At 47.8% G+C, this 12,352-nt stretch overlaps 1 non-coding gene across 1 annotated transcript; it reads right to left on the minus strand.

Annotated features, from left to right (window-relative positions):
• Positions 1-10,436: 10,436 nt before the first annotated feature.
• Positions 10,437-10,509, minus strand: Trnat-agu (transfer RNA threonine (anticodon AGU)). The gene has a single exon. It is a non-coding gene; the product is annotated as a tRNA-Thr (tRNA).
• Positions 10,510-12,352: the final 1,843 nt, after the last annotated feature.

The raw sequence follows: 12,352 nt of genomic DNA on the forward strand, positions 1-12,352 counted from the left end.
AGCCATTTGAAAAATTTTTTTGCTGTTTACAATATATATAAATGATCTAATAGAAAGCGTCGGATGCTCTTTAAGGCTATTCGCAGATGATACAGTTTTCTATACCAAAGTAGCAGCGCCACAAGATAGTAAGAATTTGCAGAACGATCTGCAGGAAACTGATGGTTGGTGCAGGCTCTGGCAGTTGACCCTGAACATAAATAAATGTAACATATTGCGCATACATTGGAAAATAAATCCACTACTGTACAGCTATACTATTGATAACAAACATCTGGAGACAGCGTCTGCCGTAAAATATCTAGGCGTAACTATTCAGAGCGACCTTAAGTGGAATGACCATATAAAACAGATAGTGGGAGAAGCCGACACCAGACTTAGATTTTTCGGAAGAATCTTAAGGGAATGTAGCTCGTCCACGAAAGAACTGGCTTATAAGGCGCTTTTTCGTCCGATTCTTGAGTATTGTTCATCTATGTGGAATCCCTATCAGGAAGACAGATAGAGGAGATAGACAAGGCTCTGAGCACTATGGGACTCAACATCTGAGGTCATCAGTCCCCTAGAACTTAGAACTACTTAAACCTAAGTAACCTAATGACATCACACACACCCATGCCCGAGACAGGATTCGAACCAGCGCCCGTAGCGGTCGCGCAGTTCCAAACCGAAGCGCCTAGAACCGCTCGGCCACACTGGCCGGCGAGATAGAGAAGATCCAACGAAGAGCGGCGCCTTTCGACTGGATCGTTTAGCTGGCGAGAGAGCGTCACGGAGATACTAAACAAACTCCACTGGCAAACGTTACAAGGGAGGCGTTGTGCATCACGGAGAGAGTTACTATTGAAATTTCGGGACAGCACTTTTCAGAAGGAGTCGGACAACATATTACTTCCTCCCACATACATCATGCGTATTGACCACGGGGAGAAAATTCGAGAAATTAGAGCCAATACAGAGACTTATCGACAATCATTCTTCCCACGCACTATTCGCTAGTGGAACAGGGTTGGAGAGATCAGATAGTGGTACCGAAAGTACCCTCCGCCACACACCATTAGGTGGCTTGCGGAGTATGATGCAGATGTAGATGTTGATTTAATGTCTAAATCAGAAGATGTCGAGCCCTGGACACTACGAAATTTTGTAAATGTTATTCAACTGGTAAGCACACAAAATGGAATCAGTGCAAATTAAGGATGGGGCCCCTCCACGCCCACGCCAACGTGGTGACCAAACCAAAAGTTCTACTGTCACCTCCGTACAACATACACTCCTGGAAATTGAAATAAGAACACCGTGAATTCATTGTCCCAGGAAGGGGAAACTTTATTGACACATTCCTGGGGTCAGATACATCACATGATCACACTGACAGAACCACAGGCACATAGACACAGGCAACAGAGCATGCACAATGTCGGCACTAGTACAGTGTATATCCACCTTTCGCAGCAATGCAGGCTGCTATTCTCCCATGGAGACGATTGTAGAGATGCTGGATGTAGTCCTGTGGAACGGCTTGCCATACCATTTCCACCTGGCGCCTCAGTTGGACCAGCGTTCGTGCTGGACGTGCAGACCGCGTGAGACGACGCTTCATCCAGTCCCAAACATGCTCAATGGGGGACAGATCCGGAGATCTTGCTGGCCAGGGTAGTTGACTTACACCTTCTAGAGCACGTTGGGTGGCACGGGATACATGCGGACGTGCATTGTCCTGTTGGAACAGCAAGTTCCCTTGCCGGTTTAGGAATGGTAGAACGATGGGTTCGATGACGGTTTGGATGTACCGTGCACTATTCAGTGTCCCCTCGACGATCACCAGTGGTGTACGGCCAGTGTAGGAGATCGCTCCCCACACCATGATGCCGGGTGTTGGCCCTGTGTGCCTCGGTCGTATGCAGTCCTGATTGTGGCGCTCACCTGCACGGCGCCAAACACGCATACGACCATCATTGGCACCAAAGCAGAAGCGACTCTCATCGCTGAAGACGACACGTCTCCATTCGTCCCTCCATTCACGCCTGTCGCGACACCACTGGAGGCGGGCTGCACGATGTTGGGGCGTGAGCGGAAGACGGCCTAACGGTGTGTGGGACCGTAGCCCAGCTTCATGGAGACGGTTGCGAATGGTCCTCGCCGATACCCCAGGAGCAACAGTGTCCCTAATTTGCTGGGAAGTGGCGGTGCGGTCCCCTACGGCACTGCGTAGGATCCTACTGTCTTGGCGTGCATCCGTGCGTCGCTGCGGTCCGGTCCCAGGTCGACGGGCACGTGCACCTTCCGCCGACCACTGGCGTCAACATCGATGTACTGTGGAGACCTCACGCCCTACGTGTTGAGCAATTCGGCGGTACGTCCACCCGGCCTCCCGCATGCCCACTATACGCCCTCGCTCAAAGTCCGTCAACTGCACATACGGTTCACGTCCACGCTGTCGCGGCATGCTACCAGTGTTAAAGACTGCGATGGAGCTCCGTATGCCACGGCAAACTGGCTGACACTGACGGCGGCGGTGCACAAATGCTGCGCAGCTAGTGCCATTCGACGGCCAACACCGCGGTTCCTGGTGTGTCCGCTGTGCCGTGCGTGTGATCATTGCTTGTACAGCCCTCTCGCAGTGTCCGGAGCAAGTATGGTGGGTCTGACACACCGGTGTCAATGTGTTCTTTTTTCCATTTCCAGGAGTGTATTAGTTTTTGAATCAGGAACAACAGGATGCGGGCTGTGATGTTATCCTGGGTAAGATTACTCATTTACATGGTCAATCAGGAGATAAAAAGTCGACGAAAGCGGTCGAAGGGTAGCGGTTGTAAGGGCAGAGAAAAAAAAGCGCCAAGGCAAGCGCCAAGGGAAAAAAACCTGTGCGACAGTAGGACGGGTAGTAACGGCAGTAGCAGCTTGCTAGGTGCGACAGTGCGTGCAAGGTGTGGTTATGTTAGGGCGAGGTACCGTGCATCGTTACCGTTGTCGTTGCGGAAGCTTGTTTCATTTATTTATTAATTTATTTATTGTTCCCTGGGACCAAATTGAGGAGAAGTCTCCATGGTCATGGAGCGAGTCAATACACGAAATTATAACACGATATTAGAAACAGATAAAATGAAATATAAAAAAAACATATTCAGGTGTTGTTGTAGGGCTTGCTGCAGTTGCTGCGTCCATATAACAGTTCAAGGTCGTCATACATTAGTGGGCGACCGGTCATAGATCGGCTCACAGTGTAGGGTGTGTGTGTGACTGGTTTGTGTCCTGTGTACAGTACGGTTCCACGAAAGTTCGACCTTAAGTACTTCCGCCGCTGGAGTTCCGGAGAGGGGATGCTTATATGTCATTGGTAGCGGCGTAATCGTTCATGGCAGCGCCCTCATGCTGTCATAGTGGTTGTAGGAAACGCGGTGGCTTAAGTGGCGGCGTGTATTTGAAAGTGCGGCCGACTGGATAATTTCCGACGCCGCCATTGACAAACCGCACTTCATGTACCTGCGGTGTCACGTGCCGAAAATAATGCCGCAAGTATCCTTCGGCGAGGCGGCTATTGAGGCCAGCGCACGAGCTCCGGACAGCAGATCCGTCGAAGCCAACAACTGGGAGATCTTCACCTATCATATTTGCTGTTGCTCTACTGACCAACAAGATAGAGTCAGACATAAAGTTTTCTTTCCTTGTCGGCCTTATAAATTTTCGTTACCGTTGAACTCTTGACACTTCAGTAAGTGAAGTATCTACGCAAGAATTCGTCAAATGTTTGTTCTTTCTGTAAACTGGAGTTGGCTGCAGACTTGTTTACTACAACCAAACCGAGGAAACATTTTTATCTATTCAAGTTCAAGTTCTGAATATTGCTTTATTTGGTTACTTAATGCGATTGACTATTTCAAGGATTATTTAACTTAATTATTTATATTGTGCACTTGGAACTCCAAAACTAATTTCATTAGTGAAGAACTTCCATTTATTTTGTTTTTGGAGACTTTTGTTTTATTCAGGACCACAGGAGCCTGAGAAGTTTTGGTTCAATGTTCAAATGGCTCTGAGCACTATGGGACTCAACTGCTGAGGTCATTAGTCCCCTAGAACTTAGAACTAGTAAAACCTAACTAACCTAAGGACATCACACACATCCATGCCCGAGGCAGGATTCGAACCTGCGACCGTAGCGGTCTCGCGGTTCCAGACTGCAGCGCCAGAACCGCGCGGCCACTTCGGCCGGCGAGAAGTTTTGGAACTGAGTTTATCAGTAAATCTGTATGATTGTCGCTACTTATATTCTCTTGTGGATGTCTCCCTAGAACGGGACACATCACATGGCAACGAGTAGGTAACGGATGTTTTCCACATGACTTGTTGCAGGTAGTTCAAAATGGTTCAAATGGCTCTGAGCACTATGGGACTTAACTTATGAGGTCATCAGTCCCCTAGAACTTAGAACTACTTAAACCTAACTAACCTAAGGACATCACACACATCCATGCCGGACGCAGGATTCTAACGTGCGACCGTAGCGTGTTGCAGGTAGTCCTTTTCTGTATGGACACTTTCATTCATGGCAACAGCTGCAGATACATTGGTCATAACGCATCCGGTGATCATTCTGCTACAGAGGATGTAACACGCCAATGAACTTCTAGTTGAGTGGCTGGCCGCAGTCACCCAGTTGTCACCTGAATTCCCTGGGGATCTCGGGCAAATTTAGTTCTCTGTACACAACAGCCGGCCGTAACCGACATCTTTCCACCAGTTCGACCAAAAGGTGTAACCGTGGTCCTGTTACTCCAACCACATGGAACAACACTTCCTCGTCCGCGACATAACACGTGACACGCAGCAAAGTGCATTCCTACTAGCCGGTGTACCTATCATCCGTGCCTTTGAATAGTCATTGCGTTCGTCGGCAATGCCGCAGGAACTGCAGCTTGTTTTTACATCTTGGTCATCTCGTAGAGTCCTTCCCCTGTCCAAACAACCGAAGGACCTGCACAAAGAGCCTCCAGGCCACCACCATTTTCACCAACTTCTGTTGTGCAGCCAGTGCTTCATTAGCCATCAAAGACAACACTGTCGGCGCCGACGGGTGAGATGTGCGCTGTGTGGCAAATCGGGCCACAAGGCAGAGGTTTGCTATTCCTCACCTGCTACAGCAGTCGATGGACATATATGGACTCTCTGGACTCTGGTATTCTGGTCAAGGACTCTGATCCCCCTGCTGTGTTTTTTCTGCAGTCGATCCTCCCACATTTTAAAAAGATGATGTCGATCTCAGTGATGGTTGATGAGGTTCCTGTTCCTGATACTAGCTATTGCACTACCAACATTGATTGACCCCCTACCCAATAGGTAGCGGCACCTCCATTTCAGTATTTTGATATTCCCCTATGCAGCTTGAGTAACGACCTCATCGCCATCATGTGCACTTTGGCCACTCAGATGCAATGCGGCTTGATCGCCCTAACTACCCGTATCCTTGTGATCACCACGCCCAAGTCTTCAAATTTACTTGGTCCCGATCTCTTCATTGCCTCTGGGTTGGAAATTCGCAATACTGATCCCACCATCAATGCCATAGACAACGGCACATGCATCTCTGAACTCTTTTCCAAGTTCACAGATTCTGCAAAGCTCGCACTTTGCCATTTGCTCTTCACGACAAACTCTGACTTGAGGTACAGCGACTTCAAGGTGAAGGGATTTTAATGCCTGTCCCCAACAGACAATTGGCAAACTCCATCATTGTAGATGGAAAGCCTAATAGCATCTTATGAGTTAGTGGTGATTTTAACAACAGCGAAGCGGCGATAGCCTTGTACCTTATTCTGACGGTGGAAAACGTTGTGGTGAAGCTTGCTGGAGCCCAAGTTTTTAGCAAATTTTGACCTGCACAACACATACCTTCAACTTCTACTTGACGTTGCATCCCATGAAGTGTTAGTCATCACTATTCCATACGGCTTCTATAGGTACAATCACCTTCCATTTGGAATAACAAGTGCATCTGCCATTTTCCAGTGGTACTTTGAACAGTTCATTCGCGATGTGCCTGCTGCTGCAAACTATGTGTAAGATATTCTGGTGGCTGGCAAATCTGCCACGGGAATTATTATTTTCAGCTTTTGATTGAGTGACCTTGAAGTATAATAAAGACCGGTGTGACCTACTTGTGCACCATGTGGAATACCTTGGCCAGATCCTCAGTGCCCAACATCACAATATGTTGAAGCCATTCAGAAGTGCCTAAGGATAAGCCACGGGTGAATCTGTCCTTGTGCAACTCATCTATTATCATCGTTTTGTACCTCATGCCACAGTAATTGTGAAGCCTAGCTGTGACAAAGCCCTTCAGAATTTGCGGTAAGTGGTGCTTTACTGCATATGATCCCTCAAAACCTCTCAATCTGGCCTCTGACACATTTGATTATGGACTGGGGGTAGTAACTGATGGCGTCAAATGCCCCACTGCCTTATTGTGTAAGACTCTGAATGCTGCTCCGTGTAGTTACAGTCAAAAGAGGCCTTGCCATTATCTTTGCCATCAAGAAGTTCCACTAAGAGATCTATGGCAGAAACTTCACCCTTCTGACATACGTCAAACCTTTGCTGCTACTGTTTAAGTTCTCTGCCCCTGTCCTAACTATATCCCGCCACGGGGAACGCTGGGTGCTGTTACTGTCCAATTACACGTACCATATCAAATATCGATCCACAATGCATCATGCTGATGCTGACATGCTATCTCGTCTGCTTCTAGGACAGGACCTTGTGTTTGATACCAACCCAAAGTTTGCTTCCACATGGACATTGAGGCAGAAGACACAGTAGTCATGCTCCCTTTGGATGTCCATCGTATCTAGCAGCACACAGCAGATTATCCAATGCTATGTAAGGTGTTTTGCCACATTCACCAAGGCTGGTCCTCCAATAGGAAGGTCTTCAGTCAACCAGACCTCGAAGCATTTTGTGCTTGCTGGAAGAAGCTCTCCATTCTACAAGGCATCATCCTGACTCAAGATGACAATGGACAGAGGTATGATATCATCCTTCGTGCACTGCAGCATCAAGTTCTTGATCTACTCCATGAGGGACAATGGGACATGATCCTTACAAAGAAGCTGGCATGCCAACACATCTACTGGCTAGATATGGACCCCATTATCACAGATATGGCCATATCTTGCTCCACATGCCAGAGCATCATGACAGCACTATGGACATCGACCTGTGTCTAGGTCCACCCTTCCTAGGAATAGAAGACTTGGGCGTCACTGACGATTTTGATGGCTGCCCCCACCTCCCCTCTTTCACCCCAGGCGAGGGGAGAGGAAGGAATGCCACAGTGCCCTAGCGCTGAATGTTTCTGTGTACATTTAGATTTTGCTGTTCCTGTGTTGGGAACCTTGTGGTTCGTGGTGATTGACACTGGAAATAGCTTGCCTTTTGTCACTAAGATGGCCTTCATATCCTCTACCCATACCATAAAATTCCTTAAGCACATATTTGTGCAATTCGGAGGGCATCCCTGAGTCTATTGTCACAATGGACCCCAGTTTACATCCTCTGAATTCTGTATCTTTTGTGCTGCAAACTGGATCTCCCTCATCCACATAGCACCGTTTCATCCAGCCTCCAATGAGTCAACTGAGATTTGTTAGAACATTCAAAATGTTAATGGGAAAACTTTGCTGCCTCCACTCTGTGGATGATGCCATCACTCTGTCTCTCGATTCTTACAAACGCACCCCACAGGATGGATTTTTGCCCACTGAAAAACTGCACGGGCAGCCACATTGTTCCCAGCTCTACTTCCTCCACCCCCAACCCCCACCGTCCACAGGTTTGCTGCCACTACTATACATTACAAGATCCTATCTGGTCACCCCCTCTCCTGAGGTCATCCCAGGTGGCTCCCTGCTACTGTTATACAACTGCTTGGCGGCATCATGTTAGATCTCGAATTACAGGATGGCACCCAGTGCAGAAAACATATCAACCAGATTCAGCCACATTGGGGTTCCATACCTCCTGCAGGAAATCTTACACAACTCTCTGTTCCAGAAGTGGAACCCAGCATGGATCCTACCACAGACGCCACCTCTCTGTCACCTGCCTTGGCTAATACACTCCTGGAAATGGAAAAAAGAATACATTGACACCGGTGTGTCAGACCCACCATACTTGCTCCGGACACTGCGAGAGGGCTGTACAAGCAATGATCACACGCACGGCACAGCGGACACACCAGGAACCGCGGTGTTGGCCGTCGAATGGCGCTAGCTGCGCAGCATTTGTGCACCGCCGCCGTCAGTGTCAGCCAGTTTGCCGTGGCATACGGAGCTCCATCGCAGTCTTTAACACTGGTAGCATGCCGCGACAGCGTGGGCGTGAACCGTATGTGCAGTTGACGGACTTTGAGCGAGGGCGTATAGTGGGCATGCGGGAGGCCGGGTGGACGTACCGCCGAATTGCTCAACACGTGTGGCGTGAGGTCTCCACAGTACATCGATGTTGTCGCCAGTGGTCGACGGAAGGTGCACGTGCCCGTCGACCTGGGACCGGACCGCAGCGACGCACGGATGCACGCCAAGACCGTAGGATCCTACGCAGTGCCGTAGGGGACCGCACCGCCACTTCCCAGCAAATTAGGGACACTGTTGCTCCTGGGGTATCGGCGAGGACCATTCGCAACCGTCTCCATGAAGCTGGGCTACGGTCCCGCACACCGTTAGGCCGTCTTCCGCTCACGCCCCAACATCGTGCAGCCCGCCTCCAGTGGTGTCGCGACAGGCGTGAATGGAGGGACGAATGGAGACGTGTCGTCTTCAGCGATGAGAGTCGCTTCTGCCTTGGTGCCAATGATGGTCGTATGCGTGTTTGGCGCCGTGCAGGTGAGCGCCACAATCAGGACTGCATACGACCGAGGCACACAGGGCCAACACCCGGCATCATGGTGTGGGGAGCGATCTCCTACACTGGCCGTACACCACTGGTGATCGTCGAGGGGACACTGAATAGTGCACGGTACATCCAAACCGTCATCGAACCCATCGTTCTACCATTCCTAGACCGGCAAGGGAACTTGCTGTTCCAACAGGACAATGCACGTCCGCATGTATCCCGTGCCACCCAACGTGCTCTAGAAGGTGTAAGTCAACTACCCTGGCCAGCAAGATCTCCGGATCTGTCCCCCATTGAGCATGTTTGGGACTGGATGAAGCGTCGTCTCACGCGGTCTGCACGTCCAGCACGAACGCTGGTCCAACTGAGGCGCCAGGTGGAAATGGCATGGCAAGCCGTTCCACAGGACTACATCCAGCATCTCTACGATCGTCTCCATGGGAGAATAGCAGCCTGCATTGCTGCGAAAGGTGGATATACACTGTACTAGTGCCGACATTGTGCATGCTCTGTTGCCTGTGTCTATGTGCCTGTGGTTCTGTCAGTGTGATCATGTGATGTATCTGACCCCAGGAATGTGTCAATAAAGTTTCCCCTTCCTGGGACAATGAATTCACGGTGTTCTTATTTCAATTTCCAGGAGTGTATGCATCAGCGCAAAGTGGGTTGTCAGACACTGCTATGGACATTGACCTATGTCTAGCTCCACCCTTTCTAGGGATAAAAGACTTGGGCATCATTGAAGATTCTGATGGCTGGCCCCACCTCCCCTTCTTCACCCCAGGCGAAGGGAGAGGGAGGAATGCCACAGTGCCCAAGGTCCCTAGACAGTAGGCACTGACGACATCACGTACAACATATACATCGAGCAGGTTGCAGCATGCTCAGCCCCTACACCTCTACAGTTCAGACGACACAGGATTTTGCAACCCCAGAACTCAGTGGCCAGGACAGCATAGGGCATCAACAGCATTCCGACCAGGCCCCCAGGCAACGTACGTGACGTTAATAGAGGCTGTCGACAAACTGCACATCTTCATGCATCTGCCATGTCATGTGACAATAAGAGACGTGGCGGCTGTTTAGGCCAGTGCACGAGCTCCGGACAGCGGTTACGTTGCAGTCAACAACCAGAAGACCTTCACACAAGCCACACCAAGGACTCAGCCACTGACTGCATGCCTCCTCCATGACCCTATGAGTAAGTGTTTGACAACGTGCCAGCTGGGACCTGGTATTATTTGTGCTGTTGTTCTGCTGACTGACAAGATAGAGTCAGACTTAAAATTTTCTATCGCTTCGGACTTACACATTTTCGTTACTGTTGGACTCCTGACACTTCATCGAGTGAAGTACCTATATAAGATATCGTAAAGTGTTTGTTCTTTCTGTAAACTGAAATTGGTTGTAGACTTGTTTACTAAACCCAAGCCGATGAAAGCTTTTTTGTCCAAGTTAAAGTTCTTAGTATTGAGACGCAAAGGAATTACAGATATTGGCTGCAAGTCGACATTGATTGAAATCAATGGCGAAAGTTGAAAATTTGTGCCGAATCAGGATTCGAACCTGAGTCTCCTACTTACTAGGCAGATGTACTGACCACTGAACCATCCAGACACAGTGGTCGTTACAACTGCACCGACTATCCTAGCACGCCTTCTGTCAGATCCAAATCCTCAACTTATCCATACACTACTAAATACTTTGATATTCATCTATAGCTATTGTCATTTGTGTTTATATTATTCTGAAGAGCTGTGTTGAAATGTTGCCCATTATCTTCATTACTCGCGGCATTTCACCGAATCCCGTAAGAGTTGGATCCTGGTTTGCACCTGTACTGAAGAGATCATCGGCCGTCTCGCCTTCTGTTCTTCAAAACGGGTTCTACATTAATAGTCTGTGGATAAGTTGAGAATTTTGGTCTGACAGGAGGCGTGCTAGAGTAGTCTGTGCAGTTGTAATGACCACTGTGTCCAGCTGGCTTAATGGTCAGAGCATTTGCCAAGTAAGCAGGAAACCCTGGTTTGAATCATGGCCTGGCATAAATTTTCAACTTTATCCATTGATTTCAGTCAACGTCCACTCGCAGCCAATATCTACAATTCCTTTGTGTCTTAATTCACAGTGGCTGCTGGATCAAAATATTCTCAATATTGCTTTATTTGGTTGCTTAAAGTGATGGATTATTTCGAACATTGTGGATATGAATTATTTATTTTGGAGATTAGAAAGCCTAAACTAATTTCATTGGTGAAGAACTTTCATTTATTTTGGTTTATTTGGAGGGAACTGAGTTTATCAATAAATCTGTATGATTGAGACTACTTGCCTTCTTTTGTGGATATCTCCTAGTATGTGGCACATCACTCTTCAGAAGTGGGACAAATTTTCATCGCCAACAACAAACGGTTGCTCATGTTGTATCAACATGTCCCGCACGTGCCTGAGGGGTCCTTTTGAATGTTTCCAGACAGTGACGAGCTGTGTGATGTATTATGTAAAATACCTTGATATTCATCTATAGCTATTGTCATTTGTGTTTATGTTTTCTGAAGAGCTGTGTTGAAATGTTGGCATGTAGTAGTTTAGTAATATTTTTACATCTATAATTATCCTTGTGATCCAAATACTCTTAATGTATGCCATATATTGAATGAATAAATAAAGCAGATAGTTTGTGTTCTCTGCAGTGAAATATGTAAACCACTTCAAAGGTTTTATTAAAGAAAATATAAGGAAGACAATGTCAATAAAATGTGAAATTTACATACGATCTGTCGTATAAGCTACCTGTTAAAATGTGCTATATGGTTTAGCCCGCATCTCGTGGTCGTGCGGTAGCGTTCTCACTTCCCACGCCCGGGTTCCTGGGTTCGATTCCCGGTGGGGTCAGGGATTTTCTCTGCCTCGTGATGGCTGGGTGTTATGTGATGTCCTTAGGTTTGTTAGGTTTAAGTAGTTCTAAGTTCTAGGGGACTGATGACCATAGATGTTAAGTCCCATAGTGCTCAGAGCCATTTGACCAATTTTTTTTGCTATATGGTTTGTTTGAGGGCAGACATCGCGACCCGGGGTAAACTATTTTTATTTATCATCAAAATATCTAAATTAATAGTGATGTTTTAGCCATGCAGTTATAGATAACATGAACGTAAGCAGCAAAGATGATTAATTTTAATCAGCATAACAGATACATTTTCGTACCTGTTTACTTTTAAGAAAATTTGTTGTCCTTTTTATTTTTACTAGAAATTACTACGAAGCTGGTGCTTATTCACTTCGTTCTCGTGAGGACGCGAACTTCCTTTGCTGGTTCGCTGAGAAACGACAACCAGCGGAACATGAGCGAGCTACAGCGAAAGCGAATCGCGTACGACCGAACGTCATTTGCGCATGCGCGCCTCGCGTTCACACTAGAGAGAATTCTCGTTCGCTGTTGGACGTTCGCTTCGGTATA

The sequence above is a fragment of the Schistocerca serialis genome, chromosome 3 (assembly GCF_023864345.2).
Source record: "Schistocerca serialis cubense isolate TAMUIC-IGC-003099 chromosome 3, iqSchSeri2.2, whole genome shotgun sequence".
In the NCBI taxonomy this organism is placed as follows: domain Eukaryota; kingdom Metazoa; phylum Arthropoda; class Insecta; order Orthoptera; family Acrididae; genus Schistocerca; species Schistocerca serialis.